The following is an 8,839-nucleotide window of genomic DNA, read 5'->3' as shown; positions in this document are numbered from 1 at the left end:
TCTAATTATACCTCGATGAGGGGTCCGTAGCGACAATTAAAAAATAATCAAATACTATAGTGTGATAAGTTTTTTATATAATTTTCTAATGTGTTTCAAATTAAAATATGAGTATGTGTATTTTTGTTATATTGAAATGTGTATTTTTCTTAATTAAATTTTATATTTCATTTTCTAATATTATTCAAATTAAAATGTAGTGTACGTATTTTTGTTTTATTGAAATGTGTGTGTGTTTTTTAAATAAATTCGTCTTATTTTCTGGTATTATTCAAAGAAAGTACGAATATGTGCATTTTTTTAGTGTAATCTTTTAAATTTAGCTATTTTTTTTTTTTAATTAAGAAAATACAAAAAGGATAATTCGGTGCACGAAACTCTTATTATGTGGGGTTCCGGAAATGATCCAATGTATACAATCTTACCTTACTTTTTGTAAGAGACTGTTTTCAAGATTTGAACCCGTAATTTTTTGGTCACAAAATAACATGTCCTATGCGCCACCTTCGCAGAAGAATATGTCAGGCGATGATAATCATGAAGATACGATAGGATTTATCTATCAGGCAAGGACAATGAGCGCAGCGGTCGGACGACTTGATACAGAAGAGCTATAATTATACCTCTGCGAGGGGTCCGATGCAACAGTTAAAAAATAATCAAATAAGATCGTGTGATAAGTTTTTTATATAATTTTCTAATGTTTTTTATATAAGCCCATAGTAGAATAATCATTACTTGCAGTGAATCCTTTGTCTGCTGCTCTATCAATGATCTCTGGCTATGGAAGCTCTATTACAGATGAAACAATACAAATTTCAGATATGAAATCAATTGAAAATGAAGATCTCTTATGTGAGGTGTGTTATTCCGGGTAGCTTCTGGAGTATGCAAATTGATCGTCGAGGCTAGTGTTCGACACTATCTCCGTAAATGATATTGTTCCGCTACGGTGCTTAACGGATTGTTGCAATTCGTTCCCAAGATACAACGACGACGAACGTCTCGGAATCGTAGCACTCCGACTTCCGAGACCAGCGAACCTTCTAGTAGACTTCTTGGACTATTGAATGCACAAGATGAGATGAATGCTTGAGGAAGAGAAGAGAGGATTGAGTGAATATTCCATCATCTGGAGGGTTCTATTTATACTGAAAGAAGAGGTTGAGTGTCCTTTGGGTGAGTGGATGTGTTCTTTGGGCTGGATCGATCTAGATCATTCTGAAGGGTTGTAACCCTTCTCCAAGCCCACTTCAATATGAGGAGTTGTGACCCTCAGATCCCGCCTATTGTCATCGACCATCGGATCTGGATCCATTGATTCGATGCTTCAGATCAAGTCTCATCCCAAGCCGTCAGATCGTTACTCTTTGCGATCCAACGCTCTAGATCGCATCACAAGCGATCCATCATACCTATTTGATCAACGTTGATCAACGATAGTCATCCATTCCCTAAGTCAACTGTCCAGTCATCAAAGTGCGCCTATAAAGCGCCCATTGCGCACGTGGCGGGTGGCGGGCTCACAGGTGCGAGCACCTGCTCGCCCTGGGCTAAGGGAGCACCTGTCCTTTTATTTTTGTGTTGACTCCATTAACACATCTTCATTAATAAGTAGAGAATACACATCGAGAATTTCCGATGTGGGACTATTCTCCCATGCACTTTATTAATGAATAATAAATGTTATTTTGGGCCGACTTTAAACATTAATTTCTCATTCACCCTTAATCTGTTTTGAGCAAATTAATAGTCTAAATCTATCTACGCGAATCGTAGATTTCAATTTTGAAGTCAATTACGATTTTCAACAATTGATGACTTCCTTTCTCAAAATCGTTTTGGTCCATTTAAGGCCCCAATATCCAACAATCCCCCCACATGAATGGAAATTAATACAATGTGTGTATGCATGCTGACACTTTACAAGAGTCCAATCGATAAGTCACTGCATCGGGAGAGGTAGCTTGTGGCTTTGAACCTTCCGTAGTGAAATGCTATCGAGTATACTAGGCTGCGCAGTGAACGTGATGTCTTGAACTGCTCAGCTGTTGGTGTATACTTAGACAATAACACCCACACAGAGATCTATCTCAACTACTTTAGGTTCTCATGGTTGGTTCCGTTTCGGCCATGGATACTATCTTGGATTCATGAGTATTTCATTGAAGCGGCCTGTCTTCACACTCACATAGGTGACACTTCTATCAAGAGTATCCTACCATATTTCACCTTATCAGGTATAGAATTCACTAAAAGCATAAGCTTAATCTCACTACATGAGGTAGGACAACACAAATTCATCCTAGGATTGGGATAGAGATAAACTATCTAATGTGCTGGACCACAACTTCTGTAACTTCGTTGTCCCATTGAACCAAGATCTTGGGATCTCCAGTCAACAAGGTTGGGTTACCGCTACAGTCATTTTCAGTTGTAGATTTTTAATCACATTCCTCTTGATGAGCAGTATACTTGATCTCGACTCAACCCCTTTGTTAGAGGATCTGTCTGATTATCTTTGGACTTAACATAGTCGATTGCAATCACTCCATTCGAGATCAACTGCCTAATGGTATTATGTCTACGACGTATATGTCGTGACTTCCCATTATACATATTACTCTGTGCCCTTCCAATCGCCGATTGACTATCACAGTGGATTAGTACGGCAGGCACAGGTTTCATCCAGCTCGGAATATCTTCCAAGAAATTCCGCAGCCATTCAGCTTCCTCAGCTGCTTTGTCTAGTGCTATAAACTCGGATTCCATAGTTGACCGAGCAATGCAAGTCTGCTTAGTGGATTTCCAAGATACTGCTCCCCCACCGATTGTGAATACATATCCACTAGTGGATTTGGAGTCTTTTGTATCTGATATCCAATTAGCATCACAATATCCTTCCAACACAGCGGGACATTTTCCATAATGTAATCCATAGTTCATAGTATATTTCAAATATCTGAGAACTCGCATCAATGCTTTCCAATGGGTGTCGTTTGGATTACTCGTAAAACGACTCAATTTGTTGACCGTACAGGCAATATCCGGACGTGTGCAGTTTGTGAGATACATTAAACTGCCTATTATCCAAGAATATTCCAACTGCGATATGGTCTCACCATGGTTTTTCGCTAAGTGTTGACTTAGATCCATAGGTGTTTTCACTGTAGAGAGATCGTACGCATTGAATTTTTTCAATACAGATTCTACATAATGGGATTGTGTTAAAACTATCCCTTCTGATGTCTTGAAAATTTTAATTCCCAATATAACATCTGTTTGACCCATATCTTTCATATCAAAATTTCTGATCAATATTTTCTTTGTAGTCATGATTACATCATGATTACTGCCCATTATTAGCATGTCGTCTACGTATAGACAGACTATTACATAGCCTTCAGGTGTGTTTTTGACATAAATGCATTTGTCACATTCATTTATTCTGAATTCGTTTGACAACATTACTTTGTCAAATTTTTCGTGCTATTGTTTAGGCGCTTGCTTAAGTCCGTACAACGACTTAACAAGTCGACACACCTTTTTCTCATTTTCAGGAGTCATGAACCCTTCGGGTTGCTCTATATAAATTTCTTCTTCCAACTCACCATTTAAGAACGCAGTCTTAACATCCATTTGATGTATTTCAAGGTCATACAGTGCTGCAATGGCTATTAGCACTCGTATGGACGTAATCCTTGTCACCGGTGAGTATGTATCGAAGTAATTAAGACATTCCTCTTGCTTGTACCCCTTGGCTATAAGTCTGGCCTTATACTTGTCAATTGATCCATCAGCTTTATACTTACGTTTTAGTATCCACTTACAACCTAATGGTTTATTACCAGAAGGAAGGTCTACTAATTCCCAAGTATGATTATTCATGATAGACTCAATTTCACTATTGACAGCTTCTTTCCACATTGGAGCATCGGATCTAGAGAGAGCTTCACTTAATGTTCTTGGTTCCATTTCTGACATGAAAGTCATGAAATCTGGCCCGAATGATTTCTCAACTCTAGCCCGTTTGCTACGACGTGACTCTTCACTTTGATCGTCAATAGTCCTTTTATAACAGCTAAGTTCGGTAACGTCATTTTTGTTTGAACTTCCGTTGTTATCACTTTCAACGTTTCCCTTTTTATTTGGGAATACGTTTTCAAAGAATATCGCATTCCGAGATTCTATGGTTGTTCCCACATGTATATCAGGAATGTCTGATTTGTGAACTAGGAAACGATATGCACTACTATTATGGGCATATCCGACAAATACCGCATCGAACGTTTTAGGTCCGATCTTTACTTGCTTTAGTTTAGGTACTTCGACCTTTGCCAAGCACCCCCACATTTTCAGGTATTTGTACGATGGCTCGCGGCCTTTCCATAGTTCATATGGAGTTTTATCATTTTTCTTAGGAGGGATTCTGTTGAGAATGTGATTTGCCGATAATATTGCTTCCCCCCATAAGTTTTGAGGTAAACCTGAATTTATCAACAAGGCATTCATCATTTCTTTTAGTGTCCGATTTTTACGTTCGGCAACACCGTTTGATTGAAGTGAGTAAGGCACCGTTGTTTGATGGATAATGCCAGATTCTGTACAAAATTCATCAAACGGTGCACCATATTCTCCACCTCTATCGCTTCGAATTATTTTAATTCGTTTGTCAAGTTGGTTTTCAACTTCTGTTTTATAGGTTCTGAACGCCTCTAGGGCTTCGTCTTTACTTCTTAAAAGAAAGACATAACAGAACTTTGTGCAGTCATCGATAAAAGTAATAAAATATTTTTTACCTTCTCTAGTTTGCACAAATTTCAAGTCACATAGATCACTATGTATTAACTCTAGAGGAGTTGTTGTCCTTTCCACCGAATGAAAAGGTAGTTTCGTCATTTTCGCTTCCACGCACACTTCACATTTGTGTGTTCCGTCAACATTGACGTTTGGTAATAAATTTAATTTGACGAGACGTTTAAGAGTATTATTATACACATGTCCGAGTCGATCATGCCATAAATTAAAACACTCAACAACATAGCTGGAAGCATTTATTTTATTACCATCAAAATTTCGGAGTACAGGCATTACAACCATTTTGAATAGACCCTTTTCTAGGTACCCCTTTCCTACGAAGACACCATTCTTCGTAAGTACAAAGTTGTCTGACTGGAACACTAGCCTAAATCCGGTCTTGACCAATGCCGCTCCAGAAATTAGGTTCTTACTGATGTCGGGAACATGGAGTACATCAATGAGTATTAGCTCCTTTCCGGACGTCATCTTCAGAACAACCTTTCCGAGTCTAACAATTGTCGACGTCGTGGAATTACCCATATAGAGCTTCCTGCCATTTATCAGAGTATACTTGGAGAACATCGCCTTATCGGAACAGATATGACGAGTTGCTCCAATATCAATGAACCACTGCTTCGGGTTGGTATCCACCAAGTTGGCTTCAAATACAACCGCAGTGAGATCCAAGTCCTCAAGAGAGGTTGCGACATGATTCGCAGCATCCTTTGGCCCCTTGGTTGGCTTCTTTGGGCGTCTGCAGTCCTTGGACAGGTGTCCTACTTTTCCACAGTTGTAGCAGGAGCCTTTGAACTTCTTTGCTTGAGCCTTCTTTTTGAACTGCTTCGGCTTTTTAGCGTTCGGCTCGACCAAGTTGGACATTTCGTCTATAGTCCGCTTGGTTCCTCTGGAGTCGGATAACTTTCGATTATCCTCCTCTATTCGTAGTCTCAGGATCAGGTCTTGCAACCCTATCTTCTTTTGCTTGTGCTTTAGGTAATTCTTGAAATCCTTCCATGACGGAGGGAGCTTCTCAATTACCGCAGCAACTGCGAATGTCTCGTTCAGCTTCATGCCTTCAACGTCCAGATCATGCAGTATTAATTGCATATCTTGGACTTGAGATGAGACGCTTTTTGAGTCCACCATCTTGAAATCCAGAAACCGACCGACGATGAATTTCTTCAATCCAACATTTTCGGTCTTGTATTTCTTCTCAAGGGATTCCCACAAAGATTTTGCCGTCTCCAGAGAACAATATACGTTATATAACGTGTTGTCCAAGGCATTGAGTATATAATTGCGGCACAGAAAATCTCCGTGAGACCACGCATCGCTAGCAGCCTTACTACCTTCCGTAGCGGCTGGAGTGTCTTCGTGCAAAAATCGTACAAGGTTTAGCGTTGTTAGATAAAACAGCATCTTTTGCTGTCATCTTTTGAAGTCGGTTCCGGTGAATTTCTACGGCTTTTCTCCGTGCGGAATGATTGTCGGAATGGCGGTCGGAACGACGGTCGGTATGGCCGTCGGAATGTCGTTGGTAGCCATATCAGTTTGCACGAAATATCGTTTACGACTGTTATCCCGGGTAGCTTCTAGAGTATGCAAACTGATCGTCGAGGCTAGTGTTCGACACTATCTCCGTAAACGATATTGCTCCGCTACGATGCTTAACGGATTGTTGCAATTCGTTCCCAAGATACAACGACGACGAACGTCTCGGAATCGTAGCACTCCGACTTCCGAGACCAGCGAACCTTCTAGTAGACTTCTTGGACTCTTGAATGGACAAGATGAGATGAATGCTTGAGGAAGAGAACAGAGGATTGAGTGAATATTCCATCTGGAGGGTTCTATTTATACTGAAAGAAGAGGTTCTTTGGGCTGGATCGATCTAGATCATCCATTCTGAAGGGTTGTAACCCTTCTCCAAGCCCACTTCAATCTCATCCATCAGATCTGAGGAGTTGTGACCCTGCGAAGTGCAAAGTGCGCCTACAAAGCACCCATTCCGCACGTGCGCACGTGGCGGGTGGCGGGCTCACAGGTGCGAGCACCTGCTCGCCCTGGGCTAAGGGAGCACCTGCCCTTTTATTTTTGTGTTGACTCCATTAACACATCTTCATTAATAAGTAGAGAATACACATCGAGAATTTCCGATGTGGGACTATTCTCCCATGTACTTTATTAATGAATAATAAATGTTATTTTGGACCGACTTTAAACATTAATTTCTCATTCACCCTTAATCGGTTTTGAGCAAATTAATAGTCTAAATCTATCTACGCGAATCGTAGATTTCAATTTTGAAGTCAATTACGACTTTCAACAATTGATGGCTTCCTTCCTCAAAATCGTTTTGATCTATTTAAGACCCCAATATCCAACAGGTGCTCAATGACTGGAAGGGAGACCTCGTTTCAAAGTCAGTCACAAATGTGCCTACTCTTGAGGCATCAAATATTCCGGTTTCTGCACCGCTGACAGAGGGTTCTTCTGTAGAGGGATCTTTGCAGAAGAGTATCAGTAAAGAGTGCTTAAGCACAGTGGATGGTGCTAACCCTTCCAGTGTTGAACCATGTTTGCTTGGCTTGCATGAAATGAATTTTGAGTCTGCTTTTGGCATAAGAAGGGCATACAGTGAAGGGGATATCGAGGTCAGAACTAAGATTACACTTCCGTGTTTGTGTATTTGCCTTTTTCCTTTTCGATTAAAAAAATTACTACCTTTGGTTTGTCTGGTATGTTTATCCATATAGCCACATCACAAAACAGTTTCTGGGTTGGATACTTGATTCGAAGTGACCCTGTTTCTATGAGATTTCTTTTAAGTATACATGCATTAACTAATTGGCGGTAGTTAATTTTTCTTTGCTTGTGATGTTACACATACTAAGATATGTTTAGGTCTTTTTGTCAATTTCCACATGATATTGCAGGTCATTGATTTTGAGTTTCTTCTGGCAGATTCTTCGAACTAATAACCCAGTTCATGGTGTCATGAACACTTTTCCTTCTCTTGAGTTTTTAGCATCGGTAGAGGATGCGAAGATCGAGGAGAAGACTGAAGCAAGGAGGATAAAACTTTCTAGGTACAGGAAGAAAAGGACAAGTAGAAACTATGGAAGAAAGATCAAGGTGAAATTTCTACCTCCATCAGATTGTATGATAAGTTCTCAGTATGTTAACAAAAAGAAGAGCAATCCTCTTAAACTTACTAAATGCATTACTATAATATTTCTTCTCATAGAAACACATGATTGTTTTAGTCCAATGAATGACAAAATTTTGCACATATAGCAGTACGCGTGCAGAAAGGCTCTAGCAGACTGTCAGCCTCGTGTCCGTGGAAGGTTTGTGAAGATAGAAGACAAGAGTGCTACGAGTAGTAAGCTGTAAGAGGTGTAAAGAATACCCCTATTGCTAAATGTTTCTTCAGTTAATTTGATGTGCAAGGCAATTTTTTGTTTACCAATTTTATGTGGAATTCTTAGACAATGATGCATGGATCTCTCTAGGAGATTATATAACTAGGCTCACCTCACTTGAAGAGTTAAGGAGCATGTAACATGTTAGCAATTGTGGGAGGGCCAAGAACACACAGGTGCTACTCACCATTACAGCAACAGGAGGAAAGGATTGGTGTTTATATTCTTAAACTTTACTTGGAGGCTTGGGCCTATCTGATCAAAGCTAACAGGATTACAATAGAATTTCTAGAATTAACAATATAATTCAATAGAAAAATATTCTATTGTTGTTGCTTATTCATGGACTCTTAAAACCTTAAAACAACATATTTTTCTAAATAAATCTTTGCTACAATCTTTCTGATTTATTGTCCATGGTTGTTATGATTCATCAGTTAATTACTATGACTGATTCCAATGGATCACGACCATTTCTTTCGACGATGACTTTTCATCTAAGCTTCACCAGACTACTGCTCATAGGCAGAGTAGTCGACTATTCCTACCTCGAATCAATTGAACGAACTACTCCCTCTTTAGAAGAAGTGGACTAGCAGGCAAGTAACCAATCT

At 39.6% G+C, this 8,839-nt stretch overlaps 1 pseudogene; it reads left to right on the top strand.

The window, feature by feature from the left end:
• The first annotated feature begins 488 nt into the window (after positions 1-488).
• Positions 489-8,235, top strand: LOC122013797 (annotated as a pseudogene).
• Positions 8,236-8,839: the final 604 nt, after the last annotated feature.

Source organism: Zingiber officinale, chromosome 8B, assembly GCF_018446385.1.
Source record: "Zingiber officinale cultivar Zhangliang chromosome 8B, Zo_v1.1, whole genome shotgun sequence".
Classification (NCBI taxonomy): Eukaryota; Viridiplantae; Streptophyta; class Magnoliopsida; order Zingiberales; family Zingiberaceae; genus Zingiber; species Zingiber officinale.
The sequence above is the reverse complement of the archived record's forward strand: the minus strand, read 5'-3'. Positions and strand labels throughout refer to the sequence as shown.